The 27,167-nt window shown below is 44.6% G+C and overlaps 1 protein-coding gene across 8 annotated transcripts in view; it reads right to left on the reverse strand.

Moving 5' to 3' along the window:
- Positions 1-27,167, reverse strand: part of atxn1a (ataxin 1a) — a 319,165-nt gene that overhangs the window by 178,906 nt on the left and 113,092 nt on the right. For 3 of the 8 annotated variants that reach the window (XM_068001703.1, XM_068001696.1, XM_068001698.1), the window contains exon 3: positions 768-844. The exons of 1 other annotated variant lie outside the window; for it this stretch is intronic. The gene's annotated coding sequence lies outside the window, so the exon portion shown is untranslated. Of the gene's footprint in view, positions 1-756; positions 845-963; positions 1,246-1,458; positions 1,557-27,167 lie in introns of those variants that run through there. 4 more of the 8 variants (XM_068001704.1, XM_068001697.1, XM_068001700.1 and 1 more) reach the window with 3 other exon arrangements.

Raw genomic sequence — 27,167 nt, forward strand, 5'->3', positions numbered from 1 at the left:
GCTTGACCTATTTTTCAGATATTAGTCCAGCTGAAATTGGAGGTGGAATATACTAGTATAGACTGATACCTTAGACTAAAAAAAATTACAGACAAGCATTTTACAATGGCACACTGCACAGGGATGAAGGGACATTTCACTAATTTTAAAAAATCCTATTTCCGGAACTCAATTTACCAAAGCTATTTCATATCTATTTCAATAACAATGCTTCTACTCATCATTTGATGCAAGTGCAGACCATACTCGGAAAAAAATGTTACTGTCTAGAATGAGTTGAAGTTTTCACGGTTTTAACTAGACAGTAAGGGCGGCATGTATAATGTCACAGTGCAACAATGCGAATTCCACCTACTGTGGCAGAATACAAAAGAAAAATAGGCAATGGACAATTAACAGTTGTATAACTGGAAAACACAGCCGCACACTTATCAACACTGCTTTGTCGAAATGCACTAGACAGGCGAACAATGCAACAGCCAAAAATGTTTACATTTCGTAAGTCATCATTACACAGCACAAGTTTATGCACACACACCAAAAAAATGTTAATGCAGCCAAAAAAAAAATATTGTTCTGCACTTTACGGTCGCCGTGAGCTTAAAAAAAGTTTTTGCTCACTGGGGCACTCCACTTCAACATCGCAACACGTATTAACAATTCAACGGAGAACTGTAATGCAATCTCTCCTGAGAACCGTTATAATTTGTAAAATCCCCCCCATATACACACTGCATATAAATAATGACAACCTACATTTCGCTTACCAGTCGCAGCTCACTACTCTTGTCGGACATTTGAACACTTTGTTTCTTGAAGAGAGAGACAGGGAATCGCTGGGAACCTGCAAACACAAGGCAGACAAATAAAGAAAACAAAAAACTGCTGCGACCTCCCGGCTCGGTTCCCCTCCCCTCCCCGCCCGCCTTCCTTCTGCTACAGCTGTAATTCCGGCGCTTGTACCTGGAGTTCACACGTCGGCGCACCACCTCCGCGCCGCTCCCCGCCCGGGGGGGAGGGAGAGAGAGAGAGAGAGAGCGCGAGCAGAGCAGAGCAGCACGCGCTCCAGGCCGGCTCGAGCTCCCGGGGAGTCAGGAGCCATGGTTACCGGCGGGACTGACAGCGGCGCTCGCTGTCACAAACAGGCCGGCTCCGCGCAGACAGACAGGCGGGCGGGCGGACGGACGGACGGGGCGAGCCCAGTGCCCGCCTCTCGGGCCGTCAGGTAAGCTCCTCTCTCGCTCACTGTCCCGGCTCCTTTTTAAATTAAAGGGATACCTAAACGGGATTAAACCTTCGAGTAAACACACACCCCCCCCGCCCCCGGTGCGTAGTGGTTTTCGGCAGCGGGGTTTCTTTCACATCACTGTGATGGTGAAGTGGGTTTTCTTTTCTCCTCCGAGGAGAAACGAAAGCTCGCAAGTTAACGGGGAGAAGGGAATTTAAAAGTTTAGAAACCTTCGAGCTCCGCTCCTCGTCCCTTCGCCGCCGCTTCCTGCTTCCCTGCGGGCCACCATCTTCCTGTGTGCGCCGATCAATCCACTCCGGGCGGAGTCTGGGGCGCGGGAAGATGGCGGCCCAGCCTGGATGGGATCGATCAGACCAGGAGCCGCCAAGGTGAGGCAAACAGCGCCCAGGACCTGACACAACCGAACAGGGGAGAGGAAGAGAATGAAATACGACTGAATGCAAGAATGGAAATCCACGAGAATGCAGAATGCATCCCCATAGAGCAAGAGAGTAGAATCTGACAGCATGCAGAAAATAACCTGATAGAATAGAGAATGGACCCCGATAGAATAGAGAATGGACCCCGATAGAATAGAGAATGGACCCCGATAGAATAGAGAATGGACCCCGATAGAATAGAGCATGGACCCCGATAGAATAGAGAATGGACCCCGATAGAATAGAGAATGGACCCCGATAGAATAGAGAATGGACCCCGATAGAATAGAGAATGGACCCCGATAGAATAGAGAATGGACCCCGATAGAATAGAGAATGGACCCCGATAGAATAGAGAATGGACCCCGATAGAATAGAGAATGGACCCCGATAGAATAGAGCATGGACCCCGATAGAATAGAGAATGGACCCCGATAGAATAGAGAATGGACCCCGATAGAATAGAGAATGGACCCCGATAGAATAGAGAATGGACCCCGATAGAATAGAGAATGGACCCCGATAGAATAGAGAATGGACCCCGATAGAATAGAGAATGGACCCCGATAGAATGGAGAATGGACCCCGATAGAATGGAGAATGGACCCCGATAGAACGGAGAATGGACCCCGATAGAACGGAGAATGGACCCCGATAGAACGGGGAATGGACCCCGATAGAACGGGGAATGGACCCCGATAGAACGGGGAATGGACCCCGATAGAACGGGGAATGGACCCCGATAGAACGGGGAATGGACCCCGATAGAACGGGGAATGGACCCCGATAGAACGGGGAATGGACCCCGATAGAACGGGGAATGGACCCCGATAGAACGGGGAATGGACCCCGATAGAACGGGGAATGGACCCCGATAGAATACAGAATGGACCCCCACAGAATACAGAATGGACCCCGATAGAACGGGGAATGGACCCCGATAGAATACGGAATGGACCCCCACAGAATACAGAATGGACCCCGATAGAATAGAGAATGGACCCCGATAGAATACGGAATGGACCCCGATAGAATAGAGAATGGACCCCGATAGAATAGAGAATGGACCCCGATAGAATAGAGAATGGACCCCGATAGAACGGGGAATGGACCCCGATAGAACGGGGAATGGACCCCGATAGAACGGGGAATGGACCCCGATAGAATACAGAATGGACCCCCACAGAATACAGAATGGACCCCGATAGAACGGGGAATGGACCCCGATAGAATACGGAATGGACCCCCACAGAATACAGAATGGACCCCGATAGAATAGAGAATGGACCCCGATAGAATAGAGAATGGACCCCGATAGAATAGAGAATGGACCCCGATAGAATAGAGAATGGACCCCGATAGAACGGGGAATGGACCCCGATAGAACGGGGAATGGACCCCGATAGAACGGGGAATGGACCCCGATAGAACGGGGAATGGACCCCGATAGAATACAGAATGGACCCCCACAGAATACAGAATGGACCCCGATAGAACGGGGAATGGACCCCGATAGAATACGGAATGGACCCCCACAGAATACAGAATGGACCCCGATAGAATAGAGAATGGACCCCGATAGAACGGGGAATGGACCCCGATAGAACGGGGAATGGACCCCGATAGAATACGGAATGGACCCCGATAGAATACGGAATGGACCCCGATAGAATACGGAATGGACCCCGATAGAATACGGAATGGACCCCGATAGAATACGGAATGGACCCCGATAGAATACGGAATGGACCCCGATAGAATACGGAATGGACCCCGATAGAATAGGGAATGGACCCCGATAGAATAGAGAATGGACCCCGATAGAATAGGGAATGGACCCCGATAGAATACGGAATGGACCCCGATAGAATAGGGAATGGACCCCGATAGAATAGGGAATGGACCCCGATAGAATAGGGAATGGACCCCGATAGAATAGGGAATGGACCCCGATAGAATAGGGAATGGACCCCGATAGAATAGGGAATGGACCCCGATAGAATAGAGAATGGACCCCGATAGAATAGAGAATGGACCCCGATAGAATAGAGAATGGACCCCGATAGAATAGAGAATGGACCCCGATAGAATAGAGAATGGACCCCGATAGAATAGAGAATGGACCCCGATAGAATAGAGAATGGACCCCGATAGAATAGAGAATGGACCCCGATAGAATAGAGAATGGACCCCGATAGAATAGAGAATGGACCCCGATAGAATAGAGAATGGACCCCGATAGAATAGAGAATGGACCCCGATAGAATAGAGAATGGACCCCGATAGAATAGAGAATGGACCCCGATAGAATAGAGAATGGACCCCGATAGAATAGAGAATGGACCCCGATAGAATAGAGAATGGACCCCGATAGAATAGAGAATGGACCCCGATAGAATAGAGAATGGACCCCGATAGAATAGAGAATGGACCCCGATAGAATAGAGAATGGACCCCGATAGAATAGAGAATGGACCCCGATAGAATAGAGAATGGACCCCGATAGAATAGAGAATGGACCCCGATAGAATAGAGAATGGACCCCGATAGAATAGAGAATGGACCCCGATAGAATAGAGAATGGACCCCGATAGAATAGAGAATGGACCCCGACAGAATAGAGAATGGACCCCGACAGAACATAGAATGGACCCCGACAGAACATGGAATGGACCCCGACAGAACGGGGAATGGACCCCGACAGAACGGGGAATGGACCCCGACAGAACGGGGAATGGACCCCGACAGAACGGGGAATGGACCCCGACAGAACGGGGAATGGACCCCGACAGAACGGGGAATGGACCCCGACAGAACGGGGAATGGACCCCGACAGAACGGGGAATGGACCCCGACAGAACGGGGAATGGACCCCGACAGAACGGGGAATGGACCCCGACAGAACGGGGAATGGACCCCGACAGAACGGGGAATGGACCCCGACAGAACATGGAATGGACCCCGACAGAACATGGAATGGACCCCGACAGAACATGGAATGGACCCCGACAGAACGGGGAATGGACCCCCATAGAACGGGGAATGGACCCCCATAGAACGGGGAATGGACCCCCATAGAACGGGGAATGGACCCCCATAGAACGGGGAATGGACCCCGACAGAATATAGAATGGACCCCGATAGAACGGGGAATGGACCCCGATAGAAAGTGGAATGGACCCCGATAGTGCAGAATAGAACCTTATAGATCAAGGCAATATAATCTGAAGACTGCAGATTAGAACAAGAGAATAAAACCTGATTGAATATAGAATAGCACCAAATAGAATAAGAGAGACGTATATTATACAATGCAGAATGTGGTCTGGTAGAATTTGACAGACTAAGAGAATAGAATCTAATTGTACGTAGAATAGAATCCAATAGATTGCAGAATAGAATATGACAGAATGCAACCTGATAGGGCAAGAGTGAAGGACCTGTTAGAATGCAGAATAGAACCTTATGCAACAAGAAAATAAGATGTGAAAGAGTGCAGAATCGTACCTGATAGAACAAGGAAATAAAACTTGACTGAATGCAGATTTGAACCGGATAGAACATGAGAAAAACTGATAGAATGGAGAACAGGACCTAAATAGAACAAGACAATAAAAATTGACTAAATGCAGAATAGAACAAGAGCATAGAACCCAACAGAATGTAGAATAGAACAAGAGAGTAGAACCTGATAGAATAAGGTAATAAAACCTCATAGATTGCAGAATACAACCTGTTAGTACAAGGGAATAGAACCTGATAGAATGCAGAATAGAAACAAGGAAACGGATCTCATAGAATGCAGAATAAAAACAAAAAGCAAAAAAATCCAGATACTAGAAATCTGAAACAAAAATAGAAAATGCTCGAAACACACAGCAGGTTTTATTAACACCTGTGGAGAGAACTGGTACGGTAATATTTCCAGGTGTAGACAAGGGTCTATTCCTTATCTGTACTCTCCCCAGATGCAGAATAGAACCTGATTGATCTGGAGAATTGGATGCAGAATAGAATGATCAGAATGCTGGAGAATGGAAGAGTAAAACATAGAATTAAACCTGATAGAACACAGGAGAGCCAAACAAAATAGAGCACAATAGATGGAAAAACACCTTGTTAACGGTAAAACGTGTTTTGCTATATTATCACATATTCCCAAATATTATGATGCAGGGTATTGATGAAGTCTCTCATTTGCTTCTCGTCACCTCATCTTTAGATTGCTAGTAGAGAGCTGGCTAATCTTTCAACGCTCAAGAGCTACAAGAAAAGGATACCAACAGAGCTGTAAGTTTTAAATTTAACTAGTAAATTGTCCGTGGTGCTGCCAACGGTCAGTTGATGAAAATAACTTTTCTTATATATACTCGATAGCAACAGGGTTGGGGGAGAGACTCATTCCTAGTGACCAGAGCTTGCAATGAAATAAATAAAGAACTTGCATTTATATAGCGCCTTTCACAGCCACAGGAAGTCCCAAAACACTTCACAGCCAGTGAAGTACTTTTGCAGTGTAGTAACGACTCTAATATGGGGAAGGGGACAGCCAATTTGTCCCACAAACAGATATTTAATACATATATAGATATACTAGTATCTTCACTGATATTGTCACTAACTACAAATATGCCATGCAAAAAATTTTGTAGCTTAACCCATTCAATGTGACTTTTGACATGCTTTGTTTCCAACTATTTACGTAAAGTCTGTATTTTACTCTCTCATTCCTTCTATTCCTGTTTCATTCCCTCTTCCCCCCCTTTGATTCTGTTTTTCTGTCACAATCATTTTCTCTTGTTAGCTATCCCGGTCTCATTCCATCTCTTCCCACTCTCTCATTTCGTCTCTTTTGCACAGTTAACAACAGCGGTTTAGATGAACTGAAAATGATTCTATTGCAACAATTCCAGTTGAAAACCTCCTCCTTGCTCATGACTAATCCTATTTGTCACATGAATGGGCGTGGATTGAAAAATTCCACTGTTCCAAGAATCAATTTAATTTCCCCAAAAGAGCTACACTTCCTATGGTTTGGAACTTCAGCCTGTGTAATTTCTCTTTCCCATCCAAAGAGTTGCTTACGGAAGGGATGTTGAGCAGGACTACTCCCTGCTCTCCTTCAGATAGTGCCATCGGATCTTTTAACATCCATCTGAACTGGTTTTATTTTTTTTTCTCCCCTACCTTGGGATATTTACTATGTTAAAGGCATAAATGTAAATTGTTGCACCTCATCCAAAGGATGGCGCTTCCAACAATGCAGCACTTCTTCAGTATGTGTTGAAATCCTAGAGTAGAGCTAGAACTCACAAGCATCTAAGGGACAAGAGTCATTGAGCCCAGCAGATGCTGAAAGCACAGTGAGCCGTGAAGTTTCTCAAACTGATGACTGGATACTTGCTTTCTATCATCACAAGTGCATCTTGGTCTACCCAATTTTCTAGAACCCTTCTCGATTTGTTTAGGATTTTGGGTTAAATTATGGTTGCATTCTATATATCGCAAAGATAATTATAGAACTGACACATTAAACTTAATTTTTTTTTACTTAATCCAAAATTAACATTTGGGGAAGTGGGGGGGGGGGATTCTTAAGAAACCCATAAATTCTATTTCCTAAGAAAAAAGTTGGCATAAAAAGAAGAAAAGCTTTATTTTTTAAAAAAGATGACATTTTAGTTTAGGATCCATATCTTCATTATCCCTCCTCATCCTCTCTGTAGCACTCAACACAGTTGACCACTCCATTTTCCACTAACAAGGTTCCACCTCCGTAACATTACCTGCCTCTGCCCCTGCCTCAGTCCCTCCACCGCAAAAACCCTTCTGCATTCTTCCTTCACCTCCAGCCTTGACTACTGTAATGTTCCCCTTGCTGCCCTCCCATCCTATACCCTCCATAAACTCAAGCTTATCCAAAACTCTGCTGCACGTATCCCATCTCACACGAAGTCCCACTCAGCTATCAACCCATCCTCGCTGACCAATACTGGCTCACCATCTCCCAATGCCTCAGACTTAAAATCCTCAGCTTTAGATCCTTCCATGGCTTCACCCTACCCTATCCTGTAACATCCTCCAAACCTATATGTCCCCTCAAACACTCTGTTCTTGTGCAATTTCTCCCTTTACCCCATGTGAAGGCCATGCCTTCAGCTGCCTGGATCATATGCTCCAGAATTTCCTCCCTAAATCCCTCTGCCTCTCTCCCTCCCCTTCTCTCAGAACCCATCTCTTCATCCAAGATTTGGGTTACCTCTCCTAATTTCTCCTTCCCTGGCTTGCCATCTGTCTTCCATACACGTCTCTGTGAAGTACAATGGGACATTCATTACATTAAAATGCCCCATATAATGCAAGTTATTGTTGATGATCACACAAGCTCTGTTAGAAGATCAGATTTAATATGAAATGGTAGTCTTAAAATAAAATTAGCTTTAGTCTAAAAGTATAATCACAAGACAGACTTGCTTTACTTTATATACATGTATGTTTATTAAAGCACCGTGTCCAGAAAACTCTTTATTTGTTATTGACTTCAGGCACTAATTATCCCTTTTGATATAAACAGACCTTGTGTTAACAAATCAAGCTTAGAACGAACCAAGCGTAGAACTCAGTGTGGGTGTGGACAGAATGTCATCTTGAAGGCTATTCATCTCTCTAGCTGCGCAGGGGAAAAGCAGACTGACATCTTTATTATGGTCAGATATCTGATAGCTTAATGCCGCAGGAAGAGGTAGATTGATGAGACATAAACATCATTCTACTATCCATTCTATATGTTTCAACTATCAAGTTAAGAAGTTATGGCTCCCATTAAGGTTTGAAACACAACACCTAACTGTGCGAAAGTAACCTGTTTGTGTAAACGGTTACATACAAAGATAACTTTGCAAGGTTAGAACTGTCAATGGAATGTCTTGTTTGTTTTGAGAATAACATTCCCGGAGTTTGTTAGGATGCCTTTGTTCATTCATTAATCCGCATATGTTTTATTCGGTAACTGTCTTTCAGCCTAATGATCTGATTGACAGGAGTGACAACAGTCATGTAGGCTTTACCATTTTAGGCTTTAAATATAGAGACAGTTTGCAACTAGGTAGAGTGCACCCCGGGAAAGAAATCTGACAGCTACAGCCAAGGTAGAACATCTTCTGGTGCTTCCTAAACTTGGTAACAATAAATCTGTCCGGTTTACGGACACAGCTTGTCAGGTGAAGAATCTTACTATATAACTATAATATTGTATGAATATTACAAAAAACATTCCTTTGTAGACTCTCATATATAATGAATAGTTTGCAGTCATTTAGTATATGTGTCGTATTATTGTGGAATCTACATATTAAAAATAAAGCCTGACTTAAGGGGGATTAAGGTGAGTGGAGTGTTTCATTGAATGTCTCAAACTTAACTAGAAATAATCATAAAGCTAACAGCTCTTACTACACACTCAGCAAATAGTTAATACATTACAATTTATTCAAAGTATATAGGTTAGCTGGGTCAGAATGGAAGGAAGGCTGCCTGCTTTATTGTGACATTGTGTCTTTTGTTATTCTGCACCTCTCTCCACCTTAATGTATGGGCAGGGCAGCTAAATAAAGCATTCAAAGAGCCACAGTTATCACAGGTTGCAGCTCAGGAGACACTAGTTGCTCATCCCTGTACTAGTTAGAAGTACATTGGGAGCAGAGGTTCTGGATAGAGCTGACATCATGAGCAGCATTGGTGCACTGTGCGCAGCATGTCCTAGTTAGGTGGTCACTGGAGCAGCGTTTCATGACATAACCTTAGGAGGAGCTCCACACAAGAATTTATAATCCTGGAGTGCTTCAAACTAGCAACTTTAACACATAATGCACAAAAGCAAAGGGGCAGCTAAAGACTACTTGAAATGTATAAACGTTTCCCTTTGTAGCATTTCGGATCAAACTATAATTGGCTTTAAAGGTTTTAACTGAGCTTTTTATACACTTGTCTAAGTGAAGGTCCAGCAGCATCGCGTAGTCTAGCTAATGATCATATAAATAATCCAAATCATTCAAACTGCAGCGGCTAAAGGTATTTTTTTATTGCATGAATATTAGTGTTTAAGGTTTTGCGCAGTCGGCCGCAAATTAAATGTAAAATTGCCAGGACTCACTAAAACTACATGCCAGGACGAAATGTTTTTATCCAGGCTTCTGGCCTAAGCGAGCCCCAGCAGTTTTAAATTTGGCTTGCAGGTTCACACTTTGGGAATCCGGCATCACTAGTACAGTATAAAAGCACTTTAAGTCTATGGAGGTAGCCTGGACTTGAGAACCTATGATGATGTTTACTCATAATAATCTTTCAGGTTTGCATTTAAATATAACATCCACACCCTAAGAAATACCAAACACATCAAAGATGAAAGATAGTAAGAACTTGCATTTATATAGCGCCTTTCAGATCCTCAGGATGTGCCAAGGTGCTTGACAACAAATGAATTATTTTGAAGTGTAGTCACCAGCCAATTTGCACACAGTAAGGTATCACAAACGGCAATGAGATTAATAACCAGTTAAAGTGATTTTGGTAGTGTTGGTTGAGGGATAAATATTGGCCAGGCCACTGGGGGATCTCCACTGCTTTTCTTCAAATAGTGTCATAGGATTTTTTATATCCACCTGATCAGGGGCGGCTTTTGCTTTGCGGGGTCCCCATGCAAAGGTTCAGTTTGGGACCTCTACATTTTACTAGATGATGATGCTAAATACTACCTACTTAATCTGGTGTTAAATCCGCACACGTACAATCACGAAAGAGGTAATTTAAAAATAGTAGACAAAATGATAAGCGATAGACGGAAATGAAAGCATCGATTAGCATTTTTCTGAATAAACTAAGATTCTATATTTCATTTTAGACCTCAAAGAATTCATTTAAACACAGTGTGACAGTACACAAATTTCTTTGAAGCTCTACCCTGTGCAACAAAAATGAATTTAACTTCTCTTTCTTTCAGTATTATTAGTTATTCCTTCAATACTTCATTAAGTTTAATGTCAGGAGTCAGTGTGTTTCCTTGTGCCAAAGTCCATAACAATAAAGCTTGGATCTGTGAGATTTGGTATATGTATTACTTAAAGCAAAAACAAAATGAGTACATGTGCCTCATGCTGTGATACTGAACCCATTTAGACAAAAAGTCCTAGGTTTGACCACCGGTCTGTGTGCTACAATTGGCCTTGTTGCCTTGGGTGGGGATGGGGTGGTGGTGTAGGGGAGTATCAGCTAGTGTCCCTGCTCCTGATCCTATCCAGTGATCCTTGCTGGAAAGTGTGCGTATATTTGGTTAAGACAGAATGGGCTGGGCTGTGATGCCCACATTCACTGACCAAGCTCTCACATGAAGAATTACTACATCAGTGAGGTCCCGGAAGGCACCTGGCATCCATGCAACCGCAGCCCAACAAAAGTCAAGAGAGGAGGAGAGGAAGGGGTTAACCAAAAATGTAAAAAACAATGTCAGCATTATTTTTTTGTAAGAGTAGCCATGTGCATTCAAATTGTACTCCATCGAAACAGACATTGCAAATGCATGAAGATATGGACAAACCAATGAACTAAAATGTTACACTGGGATTTTCCTTATCTGCACTTATGGAGACTCCCCTCCTCATGGTGTGATCTCAGGTAGATAATGTGTAGATATCAGGTAATGTCCCACAGGACAATGTAAGATCTCAGGCGGTGGATAAGCTTACTTTCCGGCACTCGGAGTGTGGAGGGAAGTGCTGTTTTGCTGCAATTTCTCAAGGAGTTTCTTAGATCTTGCAGTCAATTTGGGAACGGTACTAGTGGGACAGGAAGGGGCAGTACCCCACCCTCGGGGCAGAGAGATGAGGAAGAGCTCCTGTCGAACCGGCTGAAGAAGGGCACTTGAGTGAAGGTCCAGCTGGGGCAGTCTGCAGACTGTGGCGGTCCATCCTGCACTCAGCATAGGTCTCCTTTCATTGGATCCTCTTGGGGCCTCGTGCAATTGCATGTGTTGCACGGCCCTGACATCGAAAGATAGCATCTCCGACAATGTAGCATTCCTTCAGTGCTTCATTGAAGTGTTAGCCTCAATTTTTGTGCTCAAATCCCTGGAGTAGGGCTTGAACCCATGACCTTTTGAGGCATTCAAATCATTGGACTGAGGCTGTTGACGTTTTCTCAGACTGGAATGGATAGGACTGATAACAATCAAAGCAAAGCCATTAAGTTCACCCAAAAGCAACAGGTTCTTAGTCTCTTGTACTAGCCAATATTTTCCTGTTCACTTAAGACTGATCATGCTCCCTTTGTCACAGGAATGTCAGTGGTATTTAAATTAACACCCCACATACAAAAAAATATAAAGTGGAGATCTTCGAAATGCAATATCTCTAACTAGGTTGCTTGATGTGGCGATGCCGGTGATGGACTGGGGTTGACAATTGTAAACAATTTTACAACACCAAGTTATAGTCCAGCAATTTTGTTTTAAATTCACAAGCTTTCGGAGGCTACCTCCTTCCTCAGGTGAACGATGTGGAAAATGTGTTGCTTAACATTAAGTACATTCGAACAATGACAGACAAGAAAAGACCCTCTGGTCCATCCAGCCTGTCCGACACAATTGTGATACCTTGTGTATCACAACATATACACTCTCTACCCCACCCAAAACTGTGTGATCTCCTGGAAGAGGTGAGAAACCAGATAAAAACCCAGGCCAATTTGGGGGAAAAAATCTGTGCAATTCCTCTCCAACCTCTCAAGGCAATCGAAACTAGTCCAGGTGATCACACTGGCCCTGAAATTCTATTCAGTACCTACCTTTTGTACGAGGTGATCTCCGCCCCAGCCAGAAACAGGTCCAGCTCTCGCTTGAAGGAATTCAGCGAATCAGCATCCACCGCACAAGCCGGCAACCTGTTCCAGAGGCCCACTATTCTCTGGGAAAAGAACCACCTCTTGACATCTAACCTAGATCAGGCCTTGTACAACTTAAAATACATGAGAACTAACTGTATATTACTGTAGTTGAATTGGAAAATGAGGGGAGGCGGGAATTTTAAGAGTAATTCCACAATCCTATGCTTCCAGTGAGACACTAAACTCACAAAAAGTCAAGTTTGAAGAATCAGGGCTAAAATGTTGTAGCCCTAAGTCTAGTCCGCTCTTCCTGTGTGTGCAGCTCTTCACTGGGAGCCCACGCTTACCCCTCATATACAGCTTGATGTTGTATATAACTGGTATTAGATGTAAATAAGTTCACCACAGGCACTATCACAAGACCTTTTTTACTGGTCTCTTAATTTGGATTCTGGGAGCTTTGTATCGTGGAGCCACTCCCGACATTTATGCTGTTAAGTCCATTTTGTGTCGACCAGCAGCAGACTTGTAGACACAGGTAAAACTGGATCTACAAGTCTGCACCTAGTCTACGGACACTGAATAATTGTGAGGAAACAGCTACCAGATGGCAGGCACCCAGAATCCAAATTTTAAAAAAATATATAAAAGCGGCTTTAATCAGAGCTGAAAAGATGCCCTTCAAAGATATTTATTTAATGGCATCCTATTACCAGTTATGTTAGAAACAGAGTTGGAAAAAGGAGCCAGTAAATAATAAAACACAGCAGCTTAAGTTTCTACAAGTTAAATCGCCATTCTGTACAGACCAGTTCTATTGCGTTACTGCTTTACTAATTTGAATTACTCATAACTTAGTTACCTACAGTTCTTTAAAGAGATTACCATTCTAAATGAATAACAAACATTAATTAATGTCACTGCAAAAATCTTGTGACCCTTGATTTCATGGTTAGCCCTTTGTTCGATCACCAAAAGCCTCTGACACTCATTAACTAAAAGCTCTTAATATGAGACAATCCAGCAGAAATCTGGAAAACTACTATTGTGGTTGAACCACAATGGCATAGTATGTTTCTTTTTAGCTTGGTGGAGTCCCAGTCAGAAAATTGGTGCCGGTATTCATTGCCAGGTAGAACGTCTTTTGGAGCATAGGGTCGAAGTGGGAGATAATTTGACTTCTACTATTTTATATAAAACAGGATGGCAGGGGCAGTGCTCCTCAATATAATGTAAAAGAAATAACATTCTGTCTTAGAAGTCACTCAGGGCCAAACCAAGCCCAAACCAATCAAAACACTTGATGGATGTCACAAGTTAACATCATCAAGTCAGAGAGTGATGTCACCAAAAATACCCACATGAGCCAATAATGGAATCGCCAGCAGTATTCTAACTTCAAGAGGTCAGCTTCTGTATTCTGGGCACTACCATTTTCCAGTAGGGAGAGGTTTGTCAACTTCTACGTAGTCTCAAAAATACAGTACTTCTCCATTATAAATAAATGTCTTTATATTCACAAATTACAATATTTCTCCATTATAAATAAATTTCTATATATTTTCAAATTACAGTATTTCTATATTATAAATAAACCCATGTAATCTCAGAAATTGCAGTTTTTTACCATTATAAATAAAATATATAATCTCTTAAATTACAGTATTTCTCAATTATAAACAGGCTGCTATATATTCTAAAATTAGTGTTTCTCCAGATAAAATAAACTACATAATCTAATAAATTACACTATTTCTCCATTTTAAATAAAAGTTCTTCAGATTCTCAAATTGCAGTATTACTTCATTATAAACAAAATTCTACAGAATCTCAAATTACAAAGTAGTCCATTATAAATAAACTGCTATATAATCTCAAATTACAATATTTCTCAATTATAAACAAACTGCAGGATATTCGACCATGGAGGGCATTACAGCCCATTCTGATCCTATTCTCACCCGCCAGTCTTCTTCAGACTTTTCCAGTAGGAGTCACCCTAATGCAATCAGGACCTGTAACCCAGATTGATTAGTTGTTCACCTCACTGGTCCAGGGGCACTGACGGCATTTGTACTTTCCCCACTGAGATCACCGAACTCAGCACAGACCTGAGACCTGGTTGACATGGCTTCGTGATACACCAGGTGGCGCCTTTATCCTCCCAGCATTTGAAGGAGCTTAAATGTACAATATGTGCGAAATGCAAGATAAGTCATAGTATTATGGTGTAGAGTACATATCATGATGATATAAAACCCCATAAGCCCGTTTCTCTAAACTGTACATGTTAACTCTTGCTCCATTTAAAATCAAAATCTGAAGATGCATTTTAGCACAGTAGAAGTCTGTGACTGGAAGGCTAATGGTTAAACTATGATAACCATAATAATTGTGATAAATTAATAGGAAAAACAATGAGGCATTGTAAACTGTAATGAGGCATTTATAGATGTGCAAAAAAAGCTTTCACTATAATTGTATAATTAATGGAATTGTATAGTATATTGATTTTCAATATACAGTAATGTGACACCTAATGACCATCTCATCAAAAGAATCACGTGGGAATATTCACTGACACAGACTACTAATTTTCTTAGGAAGGCAAGGCTACAACCTACATTATTAGTTATTCAAAACATGGGTTCTATTCATCATCTTAACAATTACAGTGTAAATGAGAGGCCTTACTTTGAATAAAAACAATAAAAAGCAACCTTCATAATATGGACTTGCCATACCATTTCTGAGTAATCAGATACAAATTACGCCTGTAACAGACACATTGCAATTGTTAACCCTATGATGTGAACAGTTGGAACGAGTATTGACAACTATTGAACAAAAAAAATCTGACCCAAATATTAAAAAAAAGTAAGACAGCATATATTATAGAAACTAAACCAATATCATGAAATGATTTTAAGGCAATACTCTAATCTTGGGGTTAAGATCTGGTTATGAACTGTCCAAGATTCACTTGCCCAAATGATTATGTCATTTAAACCCCTGGATTAAATTACCATTTTATAATTACTCCCAAGTATCTATTGTTCTCTGTGCAAATTATAATTCTCTGCTAAGTAATGACTGTTCAAATGAGCATCATCATAAAACAAAATGGCAACAGATAATAACAGTTTCTGCAAATAATTAGAACAAGTAACTAAAGTGATGCAACCTGGTAGTTACAGGTTGTATCTAGAAGCTCTTTTTATAGTCAAACATGAATGCCTGGTATCTTTGATGACCTTAGCATCTCATTCTACTCACAATGTGAATGAAAATTCCATTACTGTTATGGTGGAGAATAAACATGGTTGCACAACAAATGTTCTGACAGTCAATTTCCTAAATGTGAATGGAACTTTGACCCTGGAGACTGATTATTGACAAGGGAGTTTGTCAGCTACAGAAACACAGCAGTAGGACCGAAGCTAAGGAAGAACTATTTTGTTTATAACTACAGCCCTGTTTTGAAGATCCAATTGTAATCAGACGCTTGATAAATCAGTCCTTAGCTCAGGTCACTGGCTTTGTAAATCCACTTGACTCAATTGGTAACATTATCTCTTAAGTCAGAAAGTTGTGGGTTCGTGGTCCACTCCAGGACTTAAAGCACATAGCCTAGGCTGATACTTCAGTACTGTGGAAGTGCTGCATTGTCAGATTGGCCATCTTTTGGATGAGATGTTAAACTGAGGACCTGTTTGCCTGTCCAGATGAATGTAAAATAGCAATTATTGAGGATGAACAGGGATTTCTCCCAGTGTCCTGGCCAATATTTATTCCTCACCGAACACCACCAAGAACAGATTAACAATCATTCATCTTATTTGATGTTGGTGGAACCCTGTAGTGTGCAAATTGGCCACCGCATTTGCCTGCATAATAGTGACTGGACTTCAAAAGTAAGTTATTGGGATATCCTGAGAATATTATAAGATACTATAAAAATTCAAGTTCTTTCTTTCTTTGCTAATATTTGATATTGATAGTAGACCTCTCCTCATCTGAGGAGAGGTGAGCATTTGTCAGCTTACTGAAGTTTAATTTCTCCTCTCTTTTTCCTCTTCTTTGCAGCCTTTTACTCCACGCATCACCCCAAACAGAAAAATGGTCAGGCAATCGGCTGCAAGGATTTTTCAATGCCCACTGTGATCAGGGTGCCAAGAAATGCACTAAGATGATACAAGTTGACTCATCTCTGATTTCTTCTTTCCTCTCAGGAACTGGATCATCTCGACTAGTCATTTCTTCCTCTCCTCCCCTTAACTGAACTTGGAAGCTCACCATGTTGGAAATGGCAGGAGAATTGTATTCCAGCACAATCTGTAAACTCATGGCCCGGCATATTCCTCACTCTACCATTACCAACAAGCCAGGGGATCAGCCCTAGATCATGAGGAGTGTAGAAGAGCATGCCAGGAGCAGCACCAGGCGTACCTAAAAATGAGGTGCCAACCTGGTGAAGCTACAACTCAGGAATACATGCATGCTATAGACAGGGCTAAGCGATTCCACAACCAACGGATCAGATCAAAGCTCTGCAGTCCTGCCACATCCAGTCGTGAATGGTGGTGGACAATTAAACAACCAACGGGAGGAGGAGGCTCTGTAAACATCCCCATCCTCAACGATGGCGGAGTCCAGCACGTGAGTGCAAAAGGAAAGGCTGAAGCATTTGCAACCATCTTCAGCCAGAAGTGCCAAGTGGATGATCCATCTTGGCCTCCTCCCGATATCCCCACCATCACAGAAGCCAGTCTTCAGCCAATTCGATTCACTCCACGTGATATCAAGAAACGGCTGAGTGCACTGGATACAGCAAAGGCTATGGGCCCCGACAACATCCCGGCTGTAGTGCTGAAGACTTGTGCTCCAGAACTAGCTGCGCCTCTAGCCAAGCTGTTCCAGTGCAGCTACAACACTGGCATCTACCTGACAATGTGGAAAATTGCCCAGGTATGTCCTGTCTGCAAAAAGCAGGACAAATCCAATCCGGCCAATTACCGCCCCATCAGTCTACTCTCAATCAGCAGCAAAGTGATGGAAGGTGTCGTCGACAGTGCTATCAAGCGGCACTTACTCACCAATAACCTGCTCACCGATGCTCAGTTTGGGTTCCGCCAGGACCTCTCGGCTCCAGACCTCATTACAGCCTTGGTCCAAACATGGACAAAAGAGCTGAATTCCAGAGGTGAGGTGAGAGTGACTGCCCTTGACATCAAGGCAGCATCTGACCGAGTGTGGCACCAAGGAGAACCTAGTAAAACTGAAGTCAATGGGAATCAGGGGGAAAACTCTCCTGTGGCTGGAGTCATACCTAGCACAAAGGAAGATGGTAGTGGTTGTTGGAGGCCAATCATCTCAGCCCCAGGACATTGCTGCAGGAGTTCCTCAAGGCAGTGTCCTCGGCCCAACCATCTTCAGCTCCTTCATCAATGACCTTCCCTCCATCATAAGGTCAGAAATGGGTATGTTCACTGATGATTGCACAGTGTTCAGTTCCATTCACAATCCCTCAGATAATGAAGCAGTCCGAGCCCGCATGCAGCAAGACCTGGACAACATCCAGGCTTGGGCGCATAAGTGGCAAGTAACATTCGCGCCAGACAATTGCCAGGCAATGACCATCTCCAACAAGAGAGAGTCTAACCACCTCCCCTTGACATTCAACGGCATTACCATTGCCGAATCACCCACCATCAACCCATCCTGGGGGTCACCATTGACCAGAAAGTTAACTGGACCAGCCATATAAATACTGTGGCTACGAGAGCAGGTCAGAGGCTGGGTATTCTGCGGTGAGTGACTCACCTCCTGACTCCCCAAAGCCTTTCCACCATCTACAAGGCACAAGTCAGGAGTGTGATGGAATACTCTCCACTTGCCTGGATGAGTACAGCTCCAACTACACTCAAGAAGCTCGACACCATCCAGGATAAAGCAGCCCGCTTGATTGGCACCCCATCCACCACCCTAAACATTCACTCCCTTTACCACCGGCGCACAGTGGCTGCAGTGTGTACCATCCACAGGATGCACTGCAGCAACTCGCCAAGGCTTCTTCGACAGCACCTCCCAAACCCGCGACCTCTACCACTTAGAAGGACAAGAACAGCAGGCGCATGGGAACAACACCACCTGCACGTTCCCCTCCAAGTCACACACCATCCCGACTTGGAAATATATCGCCGTTCCTTCATTGTCGCTGGGTCAAAATCCTGGAACTCCCTTCCTAACAGCACTGTGGGAGAACCGTCACCACACGGACTGCAGCGGTTCAAGAAGGCGGCTAGCCACCACCTTCTCAAGGGCAATTAGGGATGGGCAATAAATGCCGGCCTTGCCAGCGTCGCCCACATCCCATAAACGAATAAAAAAAAAGAACCAGTGCTTTACCTAATGGTGCAGTTCATTTTTTACTCATACAAATCTCCCTTTTCTCTTTTTTTTGTTGCTTATTATACTTACTCCTTCTTTAAAATACTCACACATTATTGAATGCAGTACATTGGAACACAGTGGATGTCTTCATTTTACATACTGAGGAAAACTTGTCACCATTTAATTGTGTAATTTAAATTAATATTCTAAAAATGGTTTGAGGGCATGATTAAAATGACATCAATAAAAATCTAGCTTGCAATGCGATCTGTGGAACGTATAAAATGCTCATGGCCAGTGTTCTACCATCACAACTATTATGAGTAGTAATTCATTGCTGAGATTAGGCACGACTGGGGAGAGACATTCCAATACAAAATTACACAATAATCTACAAATACAACCCAAAAACCACCTTGTACATATGCTGTTACTGGCAAATGGTAGTAGGTTTTAAAATGACACTGAATATACAATAAGAACATTTTGAACACGATGATTTCAAATGTTAAGATGCAGTAATATTCTACAAAAAAGCATTTTATAGTTAGACAGGCAGCCCTTCATAACACTAATATTCCCCATGCTGACTATGCACGGATATTTAATAGCCATTACTCTTCATCTAGCTGGAGGACTGCAGACTGTAATTTATTACATCATGACATCATCCTGCCTGCATAATTATCAATTACAGTGGAAAATGTGAAGACTGTGCCAACAAATGGAGCTGTCAAGAGTTTCATAGAAGCCAAGGATCCAGGAATACAAACACGGCGTTGGCCCTCAATCCCAGAGCTTTGGAATTCATTGTGATTCTGGTGCCAATTTGAAACTGTCACTGGATGTTCAAAAATATCTCTTCCAGAAGGGTGACTTGCTTTGACACTGTCTGGAATCTGGTCCCTGGTAAGGTCCCAATTAAGACTTTTCCTTATCTAATAGCAGACCTGAAATGGTTAAAGGCCATGCCTTTCTCACTAGTCGGGAACCTAGGTCAGCGTATTCTTGAGGTGTAAGTGAACATTTTGTAAAGTCTCTGTTGTCTCAGGCCAGGCCAAAGGGTTGTACCTTCTACCAACAGCATTTGCCTGTCCCATGGAAATACAGAAACTTTTCATTGCTTTTCTGAATAACCATGTATAGGTCTTCTGACCATATGCAACACCCAATCTCCTGGACGCACTGCCTTGATGGTGGGCAGTGGCCATTTTAAACTTTACTTCTAGTGAAACTTCTTCAGTTTTTGGAGTTTATGACAAGTCTAAACACTCCCATCTTCTCGGTGAATATGAAGTAGAGGACAAAAATCCACTCCACTCATGGGGGAAAGGGGTTAATTTGGTCTTAGTGTACTGATTATGCATTAACCTGGAGTTAACTTTTTTTTGCAAACATTGTTTTTAACATACTTGCAGGAATACAGGTTTACTCAGTGCACTTTCTTGAGGTGTTACAACTAATGCACAACCATGGGTTGTGCAATGATTCTCCTTTCTCTGTGACATTGATTTTCACTTTCACCAAATTCAAAGCAGCAGCCTGTAGTGGCAGTGCAACAATAATATGCAGAGCAAGGCCCATGTGCTCATCCTGCGCTTTGTTTTAACAGAAAGTCCAGGAGGTGGAAGTTTGTATTGCGGGACGGTCACACACACTCAGCACCCTGTGCCCCAACATCGCTTGAAGCAGGTACTAGGCCAAAAACACACACTTACAGGGTGTTGGTGAGTTTCACTGGGGTTAGTCAATGGGTTAGGAAGGAACAGAGGTTAATGTGTGAAGAGAGGTTGGGTCTTGCTGCGTGGAGGTACAGCATGGCTGGGAACCCTGCTGAATCTCTCTGATTCCAGCATCATGAAAAGCCACCAATGAAATGGAGGATCCTTCATGGGCATGAATTGGAAAGTAAGTCATTTGTCTCAGTTCATACGACAATGCAAACAGGTCCAGAGAGAACTGTGGATTTTACTGTCCAGTTGGACACTGTAGTCCACCAAGGGTTTTCCACTCTATAGACTGCAATTGAACAGCATATAACAGTTGTGACATCTGCAGGGGACAGCTTAGGCACTCACATGGCAAGCACAGTTGGTGTAACTCTCAAGAATATTCCCACTGATGACGTTGAGGTATTGCGAATCATAGTCCAATATCGTATAAAGGCCAGTGCTTTGAAACATACGAGGAACAGCCATGAAGTAGGGATTCAGCTACCTCAAGGCAATGCAATGGTCTCTGTGGCCACAGCCATGATTCTATCTCCAGTAGTGGCTTACATGTAGAAGCACAGGACCAAGTGGATGCCTCTCACGTGTCCCATCATTCCTGTGTCTGTCTTTGGGTAAGTGACAGAAGAAGTACCCCAAAGCATGTAGACCTTCAAAGCCAGAATAGGACAGACTATTTTTAGCAAAGATGCAGGACCACCAGAATTGCAAGCAGCTCCTCAGAAGAGTTTACTGCTTCCAATAGGAATAATTTAGAAGTAGTGCATGGGACAGAACACAGCTCATTAGTTCACAAAGCACAATGTGACAGTACAGGTACACATCATATTAAACATATTGCATTTATACTCTCATAGTTTAGTAAAAACAAATTCAGAACACTGTAAAGTTTACAGTCACTACTTTCTAATGTAAAATTCCTGTTTCTCCTCTCCACAACCAGCTGTCTCCTTAAACCTCTCTCCTCTGCCCCTTCCACCCTCACCCCCAATAACAAGCGCAAGGAGCTCATGGACTTCTTTATCACTAAGATTAAGTCCATCCATTCAGTTGCCTCCGCTGCAAGCTCCCCTTCCCCTTGCCACCCATTCAAACCTCCCCCCACAATCCCCATGTCCTAATTCTGATCCTGCATCATTCTCTAGTTTCTCTCCAATCGCTCTTCATGCCCTCGAGACCTACTTCCTGCTCCCTTGACCCCATTCCCACTAAACTGATGACCATCCAACTTCCCTTTCTGGCCTCCATGCTAGCTGACATTGCAATTGGTTCCCTCTCCTCAGGTACTGTTCCCCCCTCCCTTTCAAAACCACCATCATCACTCCCCTCCTCAAAAAACAAACGCTCGACCCTTCTATCCTTGCAAACTACCACCCGAACACCAACATTTTACAACGAGTTGTCGCTTCCCAAATCCATCTTTCCTGCAACTCCATGGTTGAATCACTCAAATCGGGTTTTCAACCTGTCACAGCACTGAAACAGCCCTAATCAAAGTTACAGATGACATCCTCTGTGACTGTGAATGCGGTGCGTTTTTCCTCCTCGACCTCTCTGCATCCTGTGAGACAGTCAACCACACTAATCTCCTCCAACATGTTTTCTCTATCCAGCTCGACAGGACTACTCTTGTTAGGTTCAACTATTACCTATCCAATCGTAGCCACAGCATCTCTAGCAATGACTTTTCATCCTGCCCCCACACCATTACTTCTTGAATCTCCCCTTGGACCCCTCCTCTTCCTCATCTACCCCTTGGTGACATCATCTGAAGACATCGGGACAGCTTCCACATGTACACTGGCAACACTCAGCTCAACCTCTCCACCAGCTGTCTCGATCCCTGTGCTGTCAGATTGCTTGTCCGACATCCATTCTTGGATGAGCCGCATTTTCCTCCAGTTAAACATTGTCTTTGGCCCCTGCCACAAACTCCGTAGCCTTGCCACCGATTCTCTTCCCCTCCCGGCCGCTGTCTCAGGTTGAACCAAACCGTTCATAACCTCAGAATCCTTTTGGATCCCAAGCTGATCTTCCGACCTCATGGGACCGATTTTCGGATGGCCGAGTGGGTGCGTTTGGGGGCTCCTAAAATGGCGGAGTCCCAGAGCGGGTTCGGAGCCCAGCTCCAACCCGCTGACTTCCGGGTTCCCCAATGATGCGTTCGGGTGCGCGTGCAGCTCCCACATGCGGGACTCCCACCAGCAACTAAAGCCAGCGGGATGATAATTTACATTGTTATTTAGGTAGTTGAGGTACTTGACAGACCTCATTGACTGGAGATTTTGGCAGGGGTGCAATTTTGAAGGATCCTCAGCGTGTTTCCCGTGCTATGGGAAACACTCCTTGTTGGAGCAGACGTGTTTCAGCCAGCAGCCAGTGGGAGATGCAAAGGATTATTTGACAGTTAGGGGGAATACCTCATTTATTGCAGCAGGGCACTTTGTCACTTCAGACAAAGTTTTGGCTGCAACACCTTTGTCTTTCCACTCAAAATTATTAATTTATACCCTAAACTCTGCTGTGCAAACACATTTACCTACTTTGCGGACCCCCTCAAACTCACACCGTCAGGATGGGATGGGGGGGATGGGGGGCGCCATAGCTGCATTCATCACTTCATCCGAGGACGAGCAACATCGCCAGCCTCGTCAGGCACGCCATCCACCTCTGCCACATGGAGCTCCACAACACAGTGCTGCACCACAGGCACCTGCACAAAATGGTCGTGCAACTACACATACACCACTGAAGGGTGACCCAGTGGATGGCATCAAGTGTGGGTGTTCATGGTGAACCTCATGAAAGGGACTTATTACACTAGCCAGTCAAGAATGGCCAAGACGTGGCAGTAGTGGTGACAATAATAATATTTAATGTGCCATTAACAAAAATCAAATATAAATAAAAAACATGACAAACCATCAAACACCCTTGTGCATCCCCTTTGTGCTCACATAACCTTTGCCTTACACTTCCGACTACTCCTATGTGGTGCTTCCCCTCTGGCTGCAGCAGAGGTAGTGGCAGGTTGGACTTGGTCATGCCCTGACTGATTAGATGCTTTCGGCCTACGCCCTCTGGGTTTCGGTGCCCGTGAGGGCCCCTCCAAAGATTGCTCCACCTGCACCTGTGCAGGGGCAGACTCGACCACCTGGAGAGGAGGCAGCATTGCGGGTACTGGTTGAGAGGGGGGCAACGGGTGAGACGTGGAAGCGCTTTGAGTGGTGTCCCCACTTCCATGTCCCCTTTCGCCATCATCCCTCTCCTGGGCCGGCCTACATCTCTCCTACCACCCTGCTGGATGATAGTTTGGAGGACATGTGTGAAGCCTCGTATGGCCAGTGCTAGTGTATCTGCCTGCCTGTTTAAGGCGGCAGAAAATTGCTCACCCTGAGTCCGAAGGGCCGTTGTCAGGCCCTCAATGGACTCATTGGTGAGCCGTGCTTGAAGGCTAGCCTTCCCTCCATCGTAGACATTCCTGCACTTACCCGCGACACTATCTCAGAGATGCCCTCACGTCCCTGTGACAGTATCTCAGAGATTCCCTTCTGTACCTGTGCCACCATTCCACTCATGCAGGAGTTGGACTCCTCCATACTCTGTGCGATTGTGGAGAGTGCGCATGACACCTGTGCCAGCACCTCGCAAATGTGCTGCTGCCCCTTGATCATTCTCCTTTTAAAGGATGGCCCCCAGGGTTCAGCCTCTGTGTCCAGCTGAGCAGAGCCTGGAGAAGAGTAGCCCCACCGACGCGGACTCTCCACAACTGCCCCTGCCACCATTGTCTGCTCGTGCTCACATGTGTGTGGTGACTCACCATGTGCGACCCCAACTAACTGAGGATGGGGACCCACCGAGATGTGTGTATCTGCGCTGGTGGATGGTTCGCTCAGATGTGACGGTGCCCCCTCAGAGGCCAGCAGGTCCTCTGAGGAATCGCCCTCCGCTGTCACAGCGGTCGCTGAAGGCCCTGTAAGAGAACAGAAGGCAATATTAAGCATGATGACAGATGTTGAGGTGCTGAAGATGGCAAGGCATGTTAACATCATTTGCTATTGTGAGTGCTGAATGTTAAAGTTCTGTCACCAGTTGACGGGTGGCAGTCTTGGCGTCCCCGACGGACAGGCACTCGAGGGTGCGGCTCACTTCAAGAGCCTCCTGCTCTGCGTCCATGAGGACGACCTGATGTTGCGGCCCCCCTCTGGTCTTCGCCCCCTCCTGTGCATTCTGGGCTCTCTTCTATAAGGGGGGAAAGTAGAGAGGCGTGAGTGAGGGATGGTGACATGGCCAACCGCTGAATGCATTGGTTTGGGTGAGGCTGATTGTGAAAGAGATGCATCAGAGGGTGAGTATGAGACAGAACCATGACATTGTATGAGGATTGGGTTGAGTGGTAGTGGTGGGATGAGTACTGGGGAGGTGAGTAAGTGCAGCTAAGTTGAGGATGAGGTTTGAGGGGTGTGAGGAGTGATGTGATAGAGTAGTGTTGGCAGTGCAGAAGGAGTTGTGGGGTGGGGGCGGTGATGTGGAAGATGGAGTGTAGGAGAATGAGTAATTGTACTCACTTTGGCTGACCTAGTTAGGTCATTGAAGCGCTTCCTGCACTGGATCCAGGTGTGGGAGATATTGCTGCTGCTGGTGACCTCCTCTGCCACCTCGAGCCAGGCCTTCTTGGTGGCAGAGACAGGCCACTTCCTCCTGTCCGCTGGGTAGAAAATCTCCCTCCTCCTTCTCAGCCCATCCAGTAGGACCTGGAGAGAAGCATCGTTAAATCTGGGAGCAGCCTTTCCCCTCGTCTGCTCCATGCTGTACTTTTGGTTGATTGCTGCAGGAGCAACATTGGAGGACTGTCCCTTTAAATAGAGCTCCTCCAGCTGACAGCCTGTGATGAGGGTGTGCAGTCCGCCCGCTGCGCAGGTCGACGACGGGAAACCCAGAAGCCACGGTAAGTGCCTTCAATTTACCCGCGATCGCATGGGGAACGGACCAATTTCACTGGGTGGGTTACCCATGAGCCCAATCGCCCCCCCCGCCACCCCCCCCCCCCCGCCTCCCTGGTAATATCGGGGACCATATCTCCATCACAAAGTCTGCTTGCTTTCACTTCCATGACATCACCCACTTCTGCTCCTGCCTCAGCCCAACTGCTGTTGAAACCTTCATCCATATCTCTGGCACCTCTAGACTCAGCTATTCCCATGCTCTCCTGGTCGGCCTTCCATCCTCCACAATTTGCAAATATCAGCTCTCCCAAAACTCTGCTGCCCATATCCTATCCCACATCAAGTTTGGCTCACCCATCACTCCTGTTCTTGCTGACCTACATTGGCTCCTGGCTGCCAACACCTCTAATTTAAGATTCTCACCCTCAGGATTAAATCCCTTTATGGCCTTGCCCCTCCCTATCTGTGTAACCTCCTCCAGCCCTGCAACCCCCACCCCCAGAACTCTCCGTCCTCCACATCTGGTATCTTGTCCATCCTCCCTCCCTTCACCCACCATACGTGGTCATTCCTTCAGCCATCTAGGCCACATGCTCTGGAATTCCCTCCCTAAACTGTACCATCTCCCACTCCACCTTTAAGATTCTCCTTAAAACACACTTCTTTGCCCAATCGTTTGGTCATCTCCCTAATATCTCCTTCTTTAGTTCAGGGTCGTGACTAAGGTCAGAGTATGTGGAGTTAGGGGACAAGTAGCAGAATAAATAGCAAGTTGGCTACAAAACAGAAATGAGAGACTAGGATTTAAAGGTAGTTACTCAGACTGGCAAAAGGTGGGAAGTGGTGCTCCACAAGGATTGATGCTGGGACTACTGTTGTTCACCACTTACATAAATGATTTGAATTCTGGAATCGGAAGTACAATTTCAAAATTTGCGGATGACACCAAATTGGGGGGTATAGTTAATACTGAAGGAGACTGCGATAAAATACAAGAAGACGTTAATAAACCTGCAGAATGGGCGTGTAAATGGCAAATGAATTTCGATAGAGCTAAGTGTGAAGTGGTGCATTTTAGTAGGAAGAATTAGGAGGCCACATAGTCTTTGGAAAATAGAAGTCTAAATGGGGTAGAGGAGCAAAGGGATCTAGGGATACACAAATCATTAAAACTAGTGACACAGGTTAATAAGGCCATAAAAAAAAGCAAACCAAGCACTGGAGTTCATTTCTAGAGAGATAGAATTGAAAAGCAGAGAGGTTATGTTAAACTTGTATAGAACCTTGGTTAGACCACACTTGGAGTACTGTGAACAGTTCTGGTCTCTATATCATAAAAAGGATATAGAGGCACTGGAGAAGGTGCAAAAGAAAATTGCAAGGATGATACCAGAACTGAGAAGTTATACCTATCAGGAAAGATTGAACAGGCTGGGACTCTTTTATCTAAAAAGGAGAAGGCTAAAGGTGATCTGATAGAAGTCTTTAAGATTATGAAAGGGTTTGATCGGTTAGACATAGAGAAGATGTTTCCACTTGCGGGGGAGACCAGAAC

Source organism: Heptranchias perlo, chromosome 2 (genome assembly GCF_035084215.1).
Source record: "Heptranchias perlo isolate sHepPer1 chromosome 2, sHepPer1.hap1, whole genome shotgun sequence".
Classification (NCBI taxonomy): domain Eukaryota; kingdom Metazoa; phylum Chordata; class Chondrichthyes; order Hexanchiformes; family Hexanchidae; genus Heptranchias; species Heptranchias perlo.